Genomic DNA, 18821 nt, shown 5'->3' with positions numbered 1-18821 from the left:
AACTTTCGAAGAAAAAATAATAGGGTTGGCATTGTGGTACAGTGGGTTAGTTTGATCCCTGACATGCCTGCCTGTTCAACCAATGGCTGCTCTACTTAGGATACAGCTCCTTGATAATGCACTTCGGAAACTGGGCTCCTGCCCCCACATGGAAGACATGGATGGTTTCAGGGTCCTGGCTACAGATGCCATTTAGGGAGTAAGCCTTTGATCTCATTCTTCAACTTTGTCTCCTACTTACTCTGCCTTCCAGATAAATGAATGAATCTTAAAACACACACACACACACACACAAACAAAAACAAATACAACATTCTTACTTCCTTCAAAGAAAAAAGCAAAAAAACTGTTTTGATGTGTATCCTTCTGCTGCCATATTAAGAAACTTTTTATCCTTTCTTTAAAATATGCTGATGGCCACAGCACGCTCAATAAAATTATTCAGTGACATTCCAATACACCCATGTACTTCTGCTATTGCTGACTGATTTACCAACAGTCGGTTGCTTGTTTCCAGATTTGGTTGCAACAATTTTGTCTACAAACACATCTTAATAACTTAATGAATGCTATAAAAAGCAATGGAGTATGGTTAGGAAAGAGCAAGTTTATTCTAACAAAATTAATTTGAATGTGTTGGGATGTCTTGCAGGTCACTTAAACAAAAATGAGAACATTCCCTCACACTGAGTGGGCAAAGGAACTGAAAATGAGTAGAGGACACTGCACTCCTGCATCTTAAGTTCTAGGTAAACTTTAAAGTATCCCAAGGTGGAAATCTTAGTGGTTCATCGTTTACAGTCGTGTTTTATGAAAGAAGTCAGAACTTCAAAGAGCGTAACCATGCTTGCTTAAAGGCCTTGGCTAGTTGCAGATGTCTGAAGAATGCATGCACACCTATAAATTAAGGTTTTAAACTTAAAAATTGGATTTGAGAAGCAGAGTAACAGAGAGAGAGAGATCTACATTCTGTTTTATTGCCTAAATGGTTGAAAGGATCTCAATTGGGCCAGGCCAAATCATGAAGCTAGGAGCTACATCTAGGTCACCCATGGGTGCAGGGGCCCAAGGACTTAGGCCATCTTCTGCTACTGTTTCAGGCACATTAACAGGGAGCAGATTTGGAAGTAGAGCAACCAGGACTGGGACTGGTACCCAACTGGGATGTTGGCATTATAGGCAATGGCTAACCTACTATGTCACAGTTCTAAATTTAAGTTACTTTATCTATCTAACTATTGATTCTAATAATGAAAGAGGGAGGTTTTTTTTCAAATTTGATTTTTAAAGGTTTATTTAGTATTTTTATTGGAAAGTCAGATATACAGAGACAAGGAGAGACAGAGAGGGAGAGCTTCTGTTCAATGATCCACTCCCCAAGTGGCTGCAATGGCCAGAGCTACACCAATCCGAAACCAGGAGTCAGGAGCCTCTTCCAAGTCTCTCATTGGGTGTGCAGTGTCCCAATGCTTTGGGCCATCCACAACTGCCCTGCCAGGCCACAAGCAGGGAGCTGGACGGGAAGCAGTGCTTTTAGGATTAGAACTGGCACCCATATGGAATCGTGGTGCAAGCAAAGAGAGGACTTTAGCCGCTAGGCTACTAAGCTGGGCCGGAAAGAGGGAATTTCTAATGTGCATGATTTTCGCACCGATCAGGGGTGGCAACAGTCTGAAAATTATCTATACTGTAGTGTTTACCTGGTGAGTTATAAAAGCATTCTTGCTGAAATGCATATACGCTCCATGAGTAAGCACACAATACACTGGCCTTAGGAATGCAGGCTATGGACCCAATAAGTAGCAAAAGTTTAATCCCTTCCAGCACATCAAAATGCTGTACAATTTTTTTCTCTTAAAACTATCCACAAAGTCTACTCAATTAATGCTGGGTAGTAAGCTTCATTACAAATCAGTCACAGAAAATAGCTGCTAAAATTTTTAGATGTGCTCTGAAATGGCACACCTTAATTCAACATGCAGGTAAGTCTTTCACAGGCATTACTAAGATGACATATTTTTTTTACCATTAGTATAAATAGCACTCAGTATATTATGGGACTATTAGGAAAATGTTTGCTGGAGAATGCTAGTCCTACAGAGTGTGAAAAAGATTTGGAACTCCCCTGCTTTTATTTTATTGCATTTTTATTCAAAAATTTCATAGAGGAAATTTTAATTGAGTGATTAAGCCACTTTATTTTCTTCTAAGTCTTATTTAGAAGGAACAAAGCATGTGGGCAAAAAAAGCACTCATACCCACAACACTGATACAGGTAAGCAAATCATGGATCTGTGGCTCTCAGAAAATACACAGAGGCATCCTTCTGAGTCTTTCCCAATCACTGCATATGGATGGATTTCACTGCCTTAGGAGACTATATCCAGATCTATCAACAACCTGAAGCTACAAATCATAAGTTCAGAAGACCTTTTCAGAGCACAATGCCAAACTAAAAATATTCTGAATTTCTCGTGACACATGGGGACATGTAAGAGGAAGCAAGCCACTTGTTCATTCAGAGATTTGCTGAGCATCTATAGAGAATATGGCAACATGCTAGACTGTGAGGATGAATGAGATGGTGAGATAAATCTCCAAAACTGAGCTGTGGTGGCCGCCTCTTCTTCTTTAATGAAGGACAGATGACTACACTATGCTATGGCCTGAGATTATGACTGTGAATAAGACTCGAGGAATATGTCTAATGGAAGGGGAGGACCACAGGGCACACACAGGCACTGAGGTTGGGCCATGCTGGGCAAGGTACCCTATCTGCACAAACAAGGGCTAAGGAACTTCCCAGGAGAAATGCCTCTTTAGCTGAGACTGAAGAGAGAAGCAGGCATGGATGAGCCATCCAAGAAGAAGCAGCAGGAAAAAAAGTACAGAGGATGTGGAGAGCACAGTATATTTAGAGAGATTAGATAGACTGAAAGACAGGAACAGGTAAGACACAAAGAAGATGATGAGAGTTAGGGGTGGAGAGGCAGGCAGAGGTCAAATGCATTCAGTCTCCCACTCCATTAGCACGTTTGGAACATATGTAGAATGCCATTCCTCTTCTAGGCACTGAGCATACAGCAGTGTATGCAACAGATACATTCTCACCCTGGTGTGGCTTAAATCATGGTGCAAGAGATAAATAATAGACCAACTAACACATGAACTATGTTAAACAATGCTTTTTAAAGAAGGGGAAATAAATGAGGAAAAGGGGGATCTGAAATGCTGGGGATGGAGAGATGCCAAAATGTCCAACAGAAGCCAGGAGAGTCAAGGGGGGAAAGCATTTTGGGGGGTGGAGTGGGGCAGGAAGCTCAGAGTGGCTATCATTTGAGTAATAGCAGAAGCAAAAACAGAGAACGTGAGCATAGAGGAAGGCAAGGCAGACAGATCACACAAACCTGGGTTACTTGGAAGAACCAGGGTTCTGAGTAAGATTTGTCATGCCATGTGGAGGATTTGTATTTTCCTTGATCCAGGACAAAGTCATTGAAGTATGCTTAGCAAGTGCGGCTTGGGCAAACAGGAATTAGTGGACAGAGCAGAGCGGCACCTGGAAGATTACTGAAGACTCTGCTGTATAGAACCAAAGGGGGAAAGACCATTAAGGCCTGAAAACAGTGACTTCAGACCATTGAGATTTATCCAAACTATCAACAGATTTAAACAGAATCATGGTAGTTCAAACATGACAGAAGGCAACAAGAGAAGTGTTGGCAGCAAATGTTTCCAAATATTATTTATAACAGGAAGAAACAGAGGCCTCTTTGTGATCTATATAGTGGGCCCTATCCTTACACTAGAGGTCATGCCATCAACTGCAAAGGACTTGGGGATCAGAGGCCAAGAGGCAACTGTGGACTTGATCATTCCACATGCTCAGAAGCACTGGCAAAGTTGGATGACTGTGAGTCTGAACAATAATTTGGTTTCCAAGTGCCTTTCACTGGGTTTGCACCCTAACTCAGAGGGTTGGATCTAGTAAAGTCAATGACAGGGTGCTCAATGTGAGAGGCCTCCACAAAGCACCCAGCCAACCTGGCAGCCAGGGCTGGTTCACATCAGTGCTAACCCTTGTATTCTGGATCTGCCAACATCTGCCAAGAAGGGACACTCTTTGTCATTTCCATAAAGGTTCATTCGATGGTGACTAGAGCCCTCTGGGTCAGCCGTGGACATGTGTCTATTAATCATGGCCCTAGCAGACTGAAGGAAGTGAGACCTGAGCTGGAGAAAAGTTCAGCAAGACTGAATCCATCCTACGAGACATCTAAGAGCTGAAGAATTATGCTGCCCTGGACTACATGAGTTTCTTTTAGAGAAGATTTTGTTTCTTTTCTTTTTAAACACAATGATGCCAGGACCCAGGATAGTCTGTCTTTTTTATGCTAAGATAAAGTATTCAGTCTTCACTCCCACCCTGACTGTTTAGGACACATGCACAAAGAATGTAAGTTTATTTCCTTAGAACTAGCATTGGACTCTTAAAAATAGCATCATTAGTGTGTCTACAACAAACATTCAAAAGAGCCCTAAATTGTGCTTAAGCACAATTACCTTAATGTCAGTTGAGATTTTACGATACAACTGTGAGGCACTTTATTTTTAAGGCAGTTTAACCTGCCTGCTTCATTGCAAAGAAGACATTTAAGTTTTAAATCTAGAGCTCTCAATAAGATGATTAAGCCATGCTCAGCAGTTTCTTTAAATATTTAAGAGAATTTTCATATCTAAGTATTTTATGGTAACAGCACAGCCAGGGACTTTTTATCTTTTGTTTATCAATGGAGGTCAAGAGCAGCACCTTTTCTGAAGGTAGGGAGAGAGTTACCAGGAAAATCACAAAATCCTTCCAGGCTGTTCAGAGCCCTGGAAGAAAATGAGACAATCTCATTTGCAAAGCTGTGGTCACCAAGGGTGGTTTACAGGGCACACATCTGGAAGGTGCTTTCTGTTGAAGTGAGGATCGTCCTAAGTCCCCAGTGTTTGTTCCAACATCACATCAGCAGCCCTGAGGCAACACTACCACCGCCATCACAGAGGCATTCATCACACACTACACTCTTTTCTGGAAGTGGGTAAGCAGAATAATTGCAGCGATCGATGATGTCCCATATGCTTCTGAAAGCTTCATCCTGACTGCAGTAGGATTGAGTGGTCAGGGGTCTGCGCAGTCTTATTGGATGTCAGGGTGCCCTTTAGGCATGGTCATTCCAGGCTGTCACTCAAAGCTGTTCTGTGCAGCCTTTATGGAGTCATACTGTCAACAAGGGGTTTCCTAATCAACTTGAAATGTGAAGGTGGCAATGATGTGTTCTCCACAGTGGACCACCATGGAAGAAGGACCAGTCGCAGGTAGGAGCCACATGCTTCTGGGCTCAGACTTGGTCAGATCTTTGCATATTCATGCAGATGCTATACTCCTCTCACTACACTCCTTCTCTCCCCAGACTCCCTTCAGGGATTCTCTTCTCATCATTCAGCATCTTACTCATGTACTACAACTTAGGTCAGATTAACCTAATTAAGCTTGTGCTGCTCCTAGTATCCTTGCTTGCTTCAAATCCAGGGCATTTAATCGGTATCCAGTTCAGTTGACATTTGGCCAATTCTGGCATACTTTGGAATCCTGACACTTTTAACTTTCTAGGTGTATATAATTTATAACCATATGGAAGCTCTTACACAGCAAAAACAAACTTTTTATCTTTGTATTCTCTCAAGTTTCAAACCCACAACAAACAATTCAAACTTTGGGCCAAAGGATTTAGTGTTTCAGAGTGAATGAGGCAAGGGGCACAGAAATCATTATCATCATTTAATCATTTTGAGTAAACAGCACTGTGGATGCTAACACAGGGCCCAGTTCTCAGTTCTGGTTTAAAATCATATATTATCTCTTGGTCTGGATGTTTTACAACTTTGAGACAGGCACTTATTGGGTTGTCTTATTTCTCCCACACCTAAAAACTAATCATCAGTATTTGAACTTCCTTCCACAAAGGTAGTATCTCTTCCATTACCCTGGCCCAAATCGCTGAGGTCATAGAAGTTAGCTGTTAGCAGCATGGACTTCAGAGGCTCACTGCTTGGGTTCAAATCCCAGCCCTGCTGTCCAGCAGCTATGCAACATTGGCAGTTACCCAAAGGGCCTGTGCCTCAATGTTCTTATTTCATAAAGTTAACAATTACATTTACTACATAATGTGGAGGGGACACAACAAGCATATATAAGCTTTCTAATGTTTGCTATTAGGATTCCATACTGCATAGAGGAGAGTGGATGTGTACCACTTTGTGTATAATAGAGATTTAATATGCCTTCCAAACACCCTGTTAAAGGGAGTATTTATCATTCATATAAATGGGTAAGACTTCTTTTCATCAAAAATTTTGAGGAATGAGGGAAATAACGTACTTCATGAGACAGTGATGAAAATCATTCCTCAACACCTGACTGCTGATAGTGATGATCTCATGCTTCCTATACAACCTGCTTAGTTTCCAACTTGTCAACAGTTTCAACATTTTAAATTCACAACCACTTAGTGGCACGGAGCAATAGGTGGCTGGGTGTACGGATGGTGGACGAAAGGTGACTGAGATCTCGATTGAGAGATGTTAAATGATGACATGGGTCAAGGAGAACTGGCTGTTACAGAGTCTGACATCGCTCTTACAAACACTCTCCCTAACATATCAGTCTGACTAGTCTGACAGGATGTCTCTTGAGTTCACCAATCCTAGGGCATCTAAGAGGCATGCAGAAGGGCTCCATAGCCTATCTTTCCACACAGGTTTGATGGCAATAAGATGTATTAGGTGTGGCTAAGTGGATTCCTTGTCTTCCTCTGTGCTAAGAGTAATCAACACACAAGCAATGGTCAAGAGGATGAGGTCTTTGTTTCTCTGACCTCTGGAAGAGTTGTGGTTTGTAATGGATATCCACAGAAAACTATAGCCTTAGTTATACTAGTTGAATTTTTTCTCAAGAAGAGAGAAAAGTAAGTAGCTTGAGGAATACCACAACATGTTACCAATTTTCTACATATTTAAAGCACACTTTTTATTTGCAAGGATATTGTTAAAATACATTTCCTAAAACATTTTTTAATTAATGCCCAGTCTCAAAAAAAAGGTCTCCTTTTATAAATGAGTTTAGAATGGGTAATGCAGCTTATGCTCTTAAAAAAAAATGAAAGAAACCAGCACTCTAAATGTTCTGAAGTCTAAGTTTGGCTGACTTTTTTAACATATGCACTCCCAAACTTATCAGACCTTCATATCTTTTAAAGCATAAAACATTCCATAGAATGCATACTTTGGGAACCTGGGCTTTAAGAATTCACACTCTGTCATGCTCTGCATCTTTTCTTCCTTTTTTATTCTTATTTGAAGTGTTCATTTGAATAATATCATTCTGACAAATAAGTAAGTTACAATTTTTTATTTACGTTTATTTTATTTGAAAGGCAGAGAGACAGAAATCCTCCATCTGTGGTCTTACTCCCTAGACATCTGCAACACTCATGCTGAGCCAGGCTGAGGTGAGGATGTCAACACAGGTACCGGGAACCCAAGCCATCACTGCAGCCTCCAGCACGGAAGCAAAACTGGAAGCAGAGGAACTGGGACTCAACCCAGTCTCTTGGACATGCAGTGCAGCACGCTCAGTGGTGATCTAACTTCCCTAAGAGGGTTTAAGTTGTTCAGTGAGCCATGTTACGCTCTGGCTTCCTGTCCTGACATGTGATCCTTACCTCTTGCAGCACTCCTACCATGAAGCCACAGAGTGCTCACCAGAACTTAACCCATGTTGGCACCACACCCTTGCATCCCTGGTACCGTGAGCTAATTAAATCCCTGTTCTTTCTCAGTACTGAGCCTTCGATGTTTCAATATAGTAACAGAAAACAACAGCATATTCAACTATGAGCAATTCCTATCACTGATATGTACAGATATGACATTATTTATTCAAGTTTTATTTGTTACCAGGATGTTATATGAGGGTACTTCACAAGTTAATTATAAGAAAACACTTTAGAATAAGTTTATGTGGTTAAAAATACAAAAATACATGCAGTTTCTGGACTGTACATCTCCCATTAATTTTTGATAAGCCTCTGTAAATATGTATGGATATATATATATATACACACACACACACACACTATAAATCAGCCACACCTTTATAAATAGCCTAAGTATCATTGTTTGGCAATTGTATGGACCTCTTCATGTGTTAGTGCTAGTTAAGTTTTAATATGTCAATAATTCCATTAAACATATTATTGGTGATAATTACTAATTTTAAGAGGTTTCATCCAGGAAATGCAGTCCAATAAAAAAAAAGCAACAAAACAAAACAAAAACCATCTTGTAGTGAACCTGATACTCGCTCTAATTAGGAAGTGAGTATATCTGATCTTAAAACATACTTAGTACTGATGAGCAAATCAGAATCCATGAACACATGTGTAAGTAACAACGCGCTGCCAGCACCTGTTAGATGGCCTCCAATCACCACTGCTCATTTCCTTAACTCGTTTCCTCATCTGTAAGACAAAGATTCTTTGACACACTGCAGGTAGGGAAGCCGGAAATGACAAATAAACATGTTCCCAAAGAAAATCAATCATGCCACTTCCCAAGACTCAACCTTCTTACAGCTTTGGAAACAAAACTGCATGCCACCGTTGTATGTAGCTACTCTGCCGGCCCCGAGAAGACTCTCCCTCTTTTAGGATCACGTCTATTTCAAACCATGCAAGATACTAGAGGAACTTCTGTGATATAATTTGCTCCAGAGATAATTTGAACAAAGATAATTTTGCTTCTTTCCTGAATTCAGATTAACATGTGAATTCTTAAATGCAAGAAACTCCACAAGCTGCCAAAAGGCCCTGATTCTCAAACTGCAAGTCAAGAGCTGACAGAAATGTATTGATTTCCCAGATTCAACAATAAGAGTCTCAAAAGCAGTACATTTTCCCTATCCTGATCAACCAATGCATAGTTAAAACTAGGGAACCATCTTGCCAGGATAAGCACCTGAGAGTCCCACTAACACTGATTGTTCAAAGTACTACTATGGGGAACTTCTTCATCATATTTTAGGTAAAAGACAAGACTCAGAAGTTGTGAAATACCATTCATCACTTTTCTTTGACTCTTGGTAAAAAACCAAGAGTCTGTAAAATGGGAATATCGGAACTTGTCCTCTGGGACAACTGGTAAGATCAAATGAGATTATATGGGTAAAATCCTTAACCAGGCATAAGTGCTACGCCGCCTCTGAGTAGAAAATGATATCCCATGACATGCTATTGAGATTTTCTAGTAACAGTCAGTACTGCTTTGGGCCCCAGTGCTGACATTTTTTGTTCTAATCTTTGTTTATAGAAGAAGTAAATAATCCAAACAAAGAACATTCCAGTATGCAGGGCTGATGGCTGCACGATAAGGCAGGGCCTGGCACCACCGCCAGGACTAGCTATCTATTAAGGTGAAACACATAACTTTGATAATGAAGCTGTCTCCTGATTTATAGAAGCGAGGCTATCTTAACTCTCAGGATTCAGCGCCAACCAACATCTAGAGAAAACCATCCTTACAAGGGAGGGAAAAGAATATGTAGCCAGATTTAAAGAGAAAAGGCTTTAAGCTTGAAACACTGAAGCTGTCCTGAAAGAAAATGGTGCTTCTAACCCACAGAGAAAACTAAGAGAATAAGAAAGTTCCTGGATCCCTATCAGTAAAAGTTACCTTATAGACCAAAAATCACATAACAAGGACACTTTTCCTTCCCTAAACTCACCGCTTTAATCTCTGTGCCAAGAACTTCAATCAGCTCATTTGAATTTCATTTTAGCATTCATAATGGTATCAACACCCCAAGCTGAACAACTCAGTTTCCTTAAGCTGTGAGGACACATTCTCATTTTAGCACATTTATAGGATGGTCACAGGTACACAAAGTCTCATTAAGCACATTTACAATCCCTTTTAACAATGCTAGAGTAACAGGACTAGAAGCACTTCCACAAATAAACATCGTTAATTGTAGCTTTCTGGTAGCTCTTTTCACTTTTATTCTAAAGACTTAGTAAAAAGGAAGCTCTCAAAAGGAGTTGAAAAAAACTGGCATAGAGAGTGGTCCATGAAAGCTTTTGAAACTATCACAAACTTTTTCCATTAAAACTTGGAAGAAAACTGTATAAATTATGTGCAAACTTACAAAAGATCACAATGAATTTTACAACTTACGGAGTTAACATTTTTTTAAAAAAGTTGCCATTCTCTGGACTCTGGTTAGGGTTTCAAAGATCTTCAGAAAGAAAAGTATTGTCCATTAAGGAACATTCTAGATAAAACTAGCTTCTTTCCCCTGGCTTTCCTTAGACCCACACTTAAACCAGACTATTTGTTCTTCGTCTTTCCTATGCAAATCTTACGATTTTCTACACTTGTTGAGAAGCTACCTAGTTTTGATGGCCCAGATTTTCTAAAGTTAAATTGTTCAACAGAGCTTTCATGATCTTCAGGGGTAGAAACAAGTGTTTCCTCTAACAGCAATTTTCACAGCAGTTTTTTTAAAGATGTATTTATTTTTATTGGAAAGGCGGATATACAGAGAGGAGAGACAGAGAGGAAGATCTTCCGTCCGATGAGTCACTCCTCAAGTGGCTGCAACGGCTGGAGCCGAGCCAATTCGAAGCCAGGAGCCTCTTCCAAGTCTCCCAAGTGAGCGCAGGGTCCCAAGGCTTTGGGCCATCCTCGGTCGTATTCCCAGGCCAAAGTAAGGAGGTGGATGGGAAGCGGGACCGCCAGGACTAGAACTGGCGCCCATATGGGATCGCGGCGGCGCATTCAAGGCGAGGACCTCAACCACTGCACTATAGCACCAGGCCCTGCAGCACTTTTTATACATGCATCTTACATTGCATCTATTGTCCACCTAGCAATAGTACTTACTTGTTCTTTTCCGTTCCTAGCCTAAAAGCCTTGTAAGTGTTGGCAGTCTTTTTCCTTCCTGCACGCTTCCTCTCCAAAAACTTATTCATATTATGTCTACAACAAACATTCAGTGAATGCACAAAATGGGTCTTAACCGTATCTCACAACAGTAGAAACTCAAAGGCTCTTAAGGATGTTCATCTCTAACTTGCTCCAAAAGGCTGACCTCCAAGAGAGTTTTCCAAAGCAAGGTGACACTGCCAAGGTAATACACAACAACTATTATTATTAAAGGCTGAATGACCTTAATCTGAAAGTCAGAAATCTGAAAAGCTTCAGACACCAGAAACTTCATGAAGCATGAAACTTCATGAGCAGCACTCAGAGTTTCAGAACCGAGATCAATTCAGATTTCAGATGTTAAAATTTGGGATTCTCACCTTGTTAAGGCGATACGAAGAATCAAAATTCAAAACAATTAAGGGATACTCAACCTACATAAAAACTCATCCCTGATGACAACGCACATACTGGAGACACCATCACTGAGCTTTCATTACAAACCAGGCATCTTACCAGGCAGAGACAAACCACATCAAGCTGAGTTGAAGATACTTTCTCAGCCCCTGAGGACAGTGAACCCCAGGAAAAGAGGAAAACTGATGCATAATATCAATGTCAAATGTTCAATTATGATCACAAAGGTCGACGCAGACTCATTAGCCCCAAATCAGCTTACTAACACATTAAAAAATTCAACTATAAAACTTAAAAGGGAGGTTACTCACCATTCTGTGCAATGGGTCTTCAAAAATTCTGGTAAAAGACATTTTGGCCTTGAGCATTAAGGACAATTTTTGGCAGGCTAATCAACTCTTACATGGGTTCAGAATTTGCCATGTGGCCTGGCAGGCTGAAACATTAGCATTTTACATTTAATAGTAAAAAGCAAAAGAGAGAGATAGAGAGACATTACTCTGGTATCTTTTATCATCAAGACAAAAAAAATCAAACATAATTCTTGTTGAATCTCTCACTCCAACATTTTAAACTGCTATCCATTCTGTTTTATTTCTGTCATGGATGCGCTGGCCTGTGTTTCATAAAGAAATTTTTCTGATTTCTTCACACCTAAATTACTTTAATATAATATCAGAATACTTCTCCTACCATGGAATTTTCATCCTATCTTTCCATACATCTGGAAGCTCTCACTTGGTCCTCTATGCCCAGTGACTCAAATCCAAATTCTTCACACACTACACTAGTCCTTCTCCATCAACACTTGTATCACCTGGCCAAAAGCAATTTCTCAACTATTAACTATTTTCCATCCAAAATACTTGGCTTTCAGCCCATGAAAGAGCCTATTTTCATGTTCTTTATAAATTTTAAATAATTTAAGTTCTACCTTGAACATCCATTTCCTGGTCAGGTAACACTGCCTATCCACATCTCTTGCCTCCGTATGATCACTACCTGCTCTTGGAAGGAAAAGGAAGGAAGGAAAGGAAACCACTGGCTTACTCATCTTCTGTTATTGGTCATATCCTCACATTCTACCATGTAAATGTCTAATAACTGTAAGTGTTGGTGAATGCTAACAATTTAACCTAGGGCAGCTACTACATAGTCCTTGAGGGCACAAAACTCATCAACGTCTTTAATTGTCAGTAACAGGAGACTCGTTAATTGATGTTACGCAATGAATGCTAGCGTTTGAATCAGACATATTTAGAATCCTTAACACCTCCTAACATTGCTAAAATGGTATTTAATTTCTCTATAGATATCCATTCCAGTTACCAAAAAAAAAAAAAAAGAGAGGGAAAAAAAAGAACAACTTGATGACAGCAAAAGAAGGAAGAATTTGACATTTATGTCCAATGAGAGGAGACAAACATTCGGTAAGATTTGTAGAACTTTTGGGGTGAAGATTAAAACCCAAGGTTCCAAATCCTGTCAAGTTTATATAAGAAAGCAGAAAAACTGTTATCTGGCCAAAGAAAGTAGCATTACTAACTACTTTAAAAACACCCTCCAAAGAGCCCACCGTGATAGCCTAACAGCTAAAGTCTTCACCTTGAACGCAACGGGATCCCATATGGGCACTGGTTCTAATCCCAGCTGCTCCACTTCCCATCAGCTCCCTGCTTGTGGCCTGGGAAAGCAGTCGAGGACGGCCCAAAGCCTTGGGACCCTGCACCCGCTTGGGAGACCTGGAAAAAGTTCCTGGCTCCTGGCTTCGGATTGGCTCAGCACCGGCCATTGTGGTCATTTGGGGAGTGAATCATTGGACGGAAGATCTTCCTCTCTGTCTTTCCTCCTCTCTGTATATCTGACTTTGCAATAAAAAAATAAAATAAATCTTAAAAAAAAAACCTCCAAAGCTCAAACTTGTGAAAATCACTAGACTACCAAAGAACAAATGTACAGCAGCCTCTGAATACTTCTGAGAAACAGTGATCCAGCTGTTTTCAGCCTCTAATGATTAGCCGATTCTCCTAATATCCAGATTTCTGAGTTTTGAAATCAAAGTGAGTTTGAATGTATTTTTGAATATTCTAGATTGTTTTTAGATCTCAGGACGGTGAGACCATTTTTTCCACTAGCATTTAACAAATGGCTAAAAAGACCTGTTTGTACCTCAGATGTTGGAGGAACTGTTCAGGAACAATTCATCCCTGCAAAACTATGAGTCACAACACACTGCCAAGGTCAGGGAGACCTCCGTTCATCAAGGAAGCGCTAGCTACATGTTCACTCTAGCTGTCGTAGAGAGCTGGCTGCAGTGCCCGCTTGCCTCTCTGTTTCCACAGATCATCCGTCATCTTTACAGGGGAGAAAACGTCCAACTTCCTCACTGGGTGGAGGGCCTCCCGCTAGCTCTTCATCCTGGTTTCCTTTTCGCCTAGCTGGAGGTTTGCCTAAGGTGCACAAGCATAACCAAAAGGAAAGTCTCCTGGTTATGAAAAGGAAGGAAGGAGATCCACTTAGTACCGCCGTATGAGAAAATTAAGAAATGAGAAAACAGGAAGCACAGAGGTATCCAGCTTCCTAGCCTGTGCTCGCTCTTCTTTGGAAAAGATTTGCTTCGTCACTCGCCATTTCAGAGAAAATTCGCTATGTCCCAACAGAATTATGTATTGGGTATGTGTGCTCCAGCTCTCCAAACACAAGGGCTAAACTTCATTTCCTTTCTTTTTCGTGGATCAGAAATCAAAAGGTGTCAAGACTGAGTGGATTTCTGAATCATTTCTGCCTCTTCAAAGTATGGCATATTACAAGTTAGGCAGGAGGCGAAGGTAAGTCCAGGAGAATAAACTGATTTACAGATGTTACCAAGGTGCCACTGGGTGCTGAATTAAGGGGAACTGTAAACTTCACTGAATTATTTAACCTTATTTTGTTTTGTCTTTAATCTGTGTAACAGTCAGAGATTTTATATGGACAAAATATAACACATTTCCATCCAGGTAACCACACTGTGACATTCTCATTAAAACAAGTTTTCAGGGCCCAGTGCAGTAGCCTAGAGGTTGAAGTCCTCACCTTGCAAGCACCAGAACCCCATATGGGCATCTACTTCTCTTCCAGCTGCCTGCTTGTGGCCTGAGAAAGCAGTTGAGAAAGGCCCAAACCTGTGGGATGCTGCACTCGCGTGGGAGAACCAGAAGAAACTCCTGGCTCTTGGCTTTGGATCAGTTCAGCTCCAGCTACTGTGGCCACTTGGGGAGTTAGCCAGCAAGTGGAAGATCTTTGTCTCTCCTTTTCTCTGTAAATCTGACTTTCCAACCAAAACAAATCTTTTAAAAGAAGTTTTCAGACCTAAACCTGGTGGTTGTCATCCTTTTGTTCCAACAGAAGGAGTGCAAAAACTATGACGTAACAGCCTCTCATCTTTTCTGTATTATAAAAGCTTTCCCAGAAATGATAATGGAAATGACTAAATTTATTCTTAACCAAACTGCAGCAACAGAAAAATCAAGTCCTTTTGCTGTTAAGGTAAACAAAGGTGTTTCTTCCTGTATTACACAAGTTCAAGTTACCGTGCTAAAGCATTTTTGTATTTGCTTTTGCCAGGCAATAGCATGCTATAATATGAATTTAAAATCCATCAGAAGTGTTTTCCATAGAAATCTCATTGTGATGTTTACAATATTTTTGTTTAGCTTAGTATTATTACTACAGATTCATTTATCTAATTTTTAAATGTTTTTAAAGACTTGTTTTATATTTACTTGAAAAACAAGTAACAGAGAGAAGGAAGCAGAGAAACAAGACATTTTCCACCTGACGGTTCATGCCCCTAATGGCCACAGGGGCAGGAGTGTGGGGAGCACTGCACATGTGCCCTGCCCTAAGATAGCGCCGAGGCCGTTCCTCCTCTCAGAGCTTGGCGGTAAACAGGTTTCAGGAAGTGCCTTCTGATTGGCCTGTAGCCGCATGCCTGGCGCATGTGCTACGTGTGATCAGAGTTATGATTGGACTGCCCGTGGTGTGCATCAGTGACCTTTAAGCTGATTGGATTAGGATGGTATATAAGCGGTGGGGGTTCCAGGAAGAGGGGGACAGAAGAAGAAGGAGATGGAGACAAACAGACGGACAGACAGAGACGGAGGACAGGGCACGACTGGGACAGACAGACAGACAGAAGACTGGGGGTGATGAGGAGACTGGGGAAAGAAGCAGAGAGAAGGGCTAGAAAGGGAAGAAGAAGGAAGAAGTCGAGTCAATCGCTGGGAAACGGACTGGTTGGAAGAATAAAATGCCTCTTGAAACAGAGTCTGGAGTATTGGGTGATTTCTTCTGCGAGATGGGAGACCCCGATACAGGAGCTGGGCCAGTCTGAAGCCAGGAGCTTCTTCTGAGTCTCTGCCATGCATGCAGCTACTCAAACATTTAGGTCAGCCTCTCACTGCTTGCCAGTCCATCAGCATGGAACTGGATGAAAATGGAGTAGCTGGGACTTGAACTACTGTCCATTTTGGATGCAGGCACAGCAGGCAGGGGCTTTATCTACCATGCCACAGCACTGGCCTCAAATTAATTTTTTCTTTATTGGAAACTCAAGATATATAAAGAGCAGGAGAGACAGAGAGGAAGATCTACCATCTACTGATTCATTCCCTAAGTGGTCACAACAGCTGGAGTTGAGCCAATCCAAAGCCTCTTCTGGGTCTCACACATGGGTGCAGGGTCTTAAGGCTTTGGGCCATCCTTGACTGCTTTCCCAGGCCACAAGCAGGGAGCTAGACAGGAAGTGTGGTCACTGGGATTAGAACTGATGCCCATGTGGGATCCTGGCACAAGCAAAGTGAGGACTTTTGCTGTTAGGCAATTGAACCAGGATCATCTACTTCATTTTTTTAACCATAATTTTCTTCGAGTTCTTTCACAATTTTGTTTTATTCTTATATTTTTTTATTAATAGAAAGAATACAGATTTTATACATTTCATAAGTATAGTTCTAAAAGGACAGTTTCTCTTGCTAATATTAATACAACTATTACAAAATTTAAGATTCAAGTAGGATCTATTCTGAGTCCATCAATCTGTTGACCTGCCAGTGTATAAACACACAAACACAGACCCTTTATTGCTAAAGGAAAGCTGACAATCGTTATTACCTTCTCAATACGTAAGACATTTTCTTTTTTCTAAAAGTGGTGGGAAAATGAAAAGTTTAAAAGGGTGCTTGGTCATCAAGTTTTTGATATTACCTTAACTTTCTCAGATGGAAGAACTGAACACTTTCCAAACTCTGCTACTTCAATGTGAAGCAAATAAAATTTTGAGCAATTAGAAAGTTGTTATTAAGGACACTGAAACATGAACAGCAATACTCCTCACGTCAACAACTCACCAACTCATGAGATCCTTCACTTACCTCAGTTGTAAAAGCTACAAAGGAGGATACTGCTGACACAGAGAAGTCCTGGAGACTAATAAAGGTAAAAATAATAAAATAGAACCAGGGCAATGATGTAATTAAATAAACAACTGATTGAACTGTCTTGCTGCATGATGACAAAGGCATGTCCAATAAAACTACTTTGTTGTTCTGCTTTATATGTTTATTTGAAATGTCAGTACATAGACAAGTATATAGTTGAAGTACATTATAAGACTTTGATGTCTTAAGGATTCCCATAAAAACTATTAAGAATAGCTTTATATGAAACCATAATATTATTTTTTAATCAAAGAAAAAAATCATCCTAAGCATCAATTAGGGTGTGTATTTGCCTGGAGAAGTATAGCATGGGTATAAAGTATAATTAGCTTTCTTCATATAAAACTTTTAAAAAAACCAATTGAATTATGGGATAAGGTGTTTATGCAAACAGATGGTATGGAATAGTATTGTTAGGGTTGCTTATGATTTTCCCTTTAAAATCTTAGAAACTAATGGAAATACGTCTTAAGAGGAGAGAGGTATAAGCCTTGAGAAAACTTTCCCAATAATTACATCTCTCAGTGCAATATAAAAGAGAGGCCAAGAAGACAGACTAACACCTTCCATCTTCCTTTTAAAGATGCTAGGTTTTATTCAGCTTTACAGGAGTCACTAACTGGGAAAGACAATTGAGTAAACACTGCCAGGCAACTCAGAACAAAGGTCAGTGATTAGAGCCACAGGTAACATAGTAAGAATGAAACACTAAGCTTCTTAAGGAAAATCTAAGAATCATGGAGCTCAGGTCCAAAAGCTAATACTATGTATAACCCAACTGAATCCTGGTACTTGTGCTATCTGAAAGTTCAATCTCAGTGAAGCTCCAAAAAAAAAATACTCTTTTCAAGAGTGCTGGTAAAAATTCTCATGTTACTCCGCAGATGAGGAAGCATGACCAATATGTGTAGAAGTAGGCTGTAGTTTTCTTCCCTAAGATCTCAGGGTATCAAAGTTTTGCAGTGGAAATTTGAAAGGCACCTGAAGTAGAAGCAGCCAGGCAGGCGCATCCACCCGATTCCTCTAGAGAGGTGTGTTGTTCAAGTAGCAAGCTACTCTACTGCTCCCAGACCACACAAGTTTCTCACTAAATCTCTTCCTCCTTCTGTGCAAAGAACAAACGTACATTCTACCAGTCAAGGAAGACACCTGCCAAAACATTACTGCGGAATGGCCTGTGCAGCTACAGTAAGCTGGGAGGAAAACAAAAGCTAAGAGTGAAAGGGAATGCAGGGCAGGACAAAACACTGAGAAGCAGCCAGAATCTCAGAATCTCACACGCTGTCATCACCTGGTGTTCACCCAACCCTGACATCCAACTGTTTCAATAATTCTTTTAAATATAAACTAAACCACTGGTAATGAAGGAGACGTTCTTAAAAGCAGTTCAGGATAAGCAGTCTGTTACAACAATCCTCCCTTGAAATTGAATTCACACACTTCATTCTTTCCGTATCTTTTAGACGTTTGAGTTAATACGCCAATCTCACTTGTGCAGGTGGACATTCAGTCTAGTGGTGAAAAACCTCCATCCCAAGGGAGAGTGCCTGGCTTTGACCCCTTGCTCTGGCTCCTGAACCCAGCTTCTTGCGAAGGCACACCATGGGAGGCAGTGGTGATGGTGCACCTGGGTCCCCGCCAGCCACCTGGAACAACAGGACTGAGTTGATTGCTTCAGACTTCAGCCAGACCCAGCTCCCATCACTCATGAGTATTTGGGGACTGAAGCAGAGTATGGGAGACCCCTGCTTTCCGGCTTTCAAATTAAAAACAAAACATAAACAAAAAATCCCAAAACACTCCTGTGATCACCCACAAATGCTCAAGGTTTGAACTGGTGTAATACTTTTCTTTTCCTTCTAAACGGTCTTACCTTCTATAGTCTTTAGGAATTGTCAT

The 18821-nt window shown here is 40.7% G+C and overlaps 1 protein-coding gene across 1 annotated transcript in view; it reads right to left on the bottom strand.

Annotated features, from left to right (window-relative positions):
* The window catches only part of BNC2 (basonuclin zinc finger protein 2), a 432023-nt gene that overhangs the window by 63511 nt on the left and 349691 nt on the right, over positions 1-18821 (bottom strand). The window lies entirely within an intron of this gene.

This window comes from Ochotona princeps, chromosome 14, assembly GCF_030435755.1.
Source record: "Ochotona princeps isolate mOchPri1 chromosome 14, mOchPri1.hap1, whole genome shotgun sequence".
NCBI lineage: Eukaryota > Metazoa > Chordata > Mammalia > Lagomorpha > Ochotonidae > Ochotona > Ochotona princeps.
Note: the sequence above shows the minus strand (reverse complement) of the source record. Positions and strands in the feature narration are given on the sequence as shown.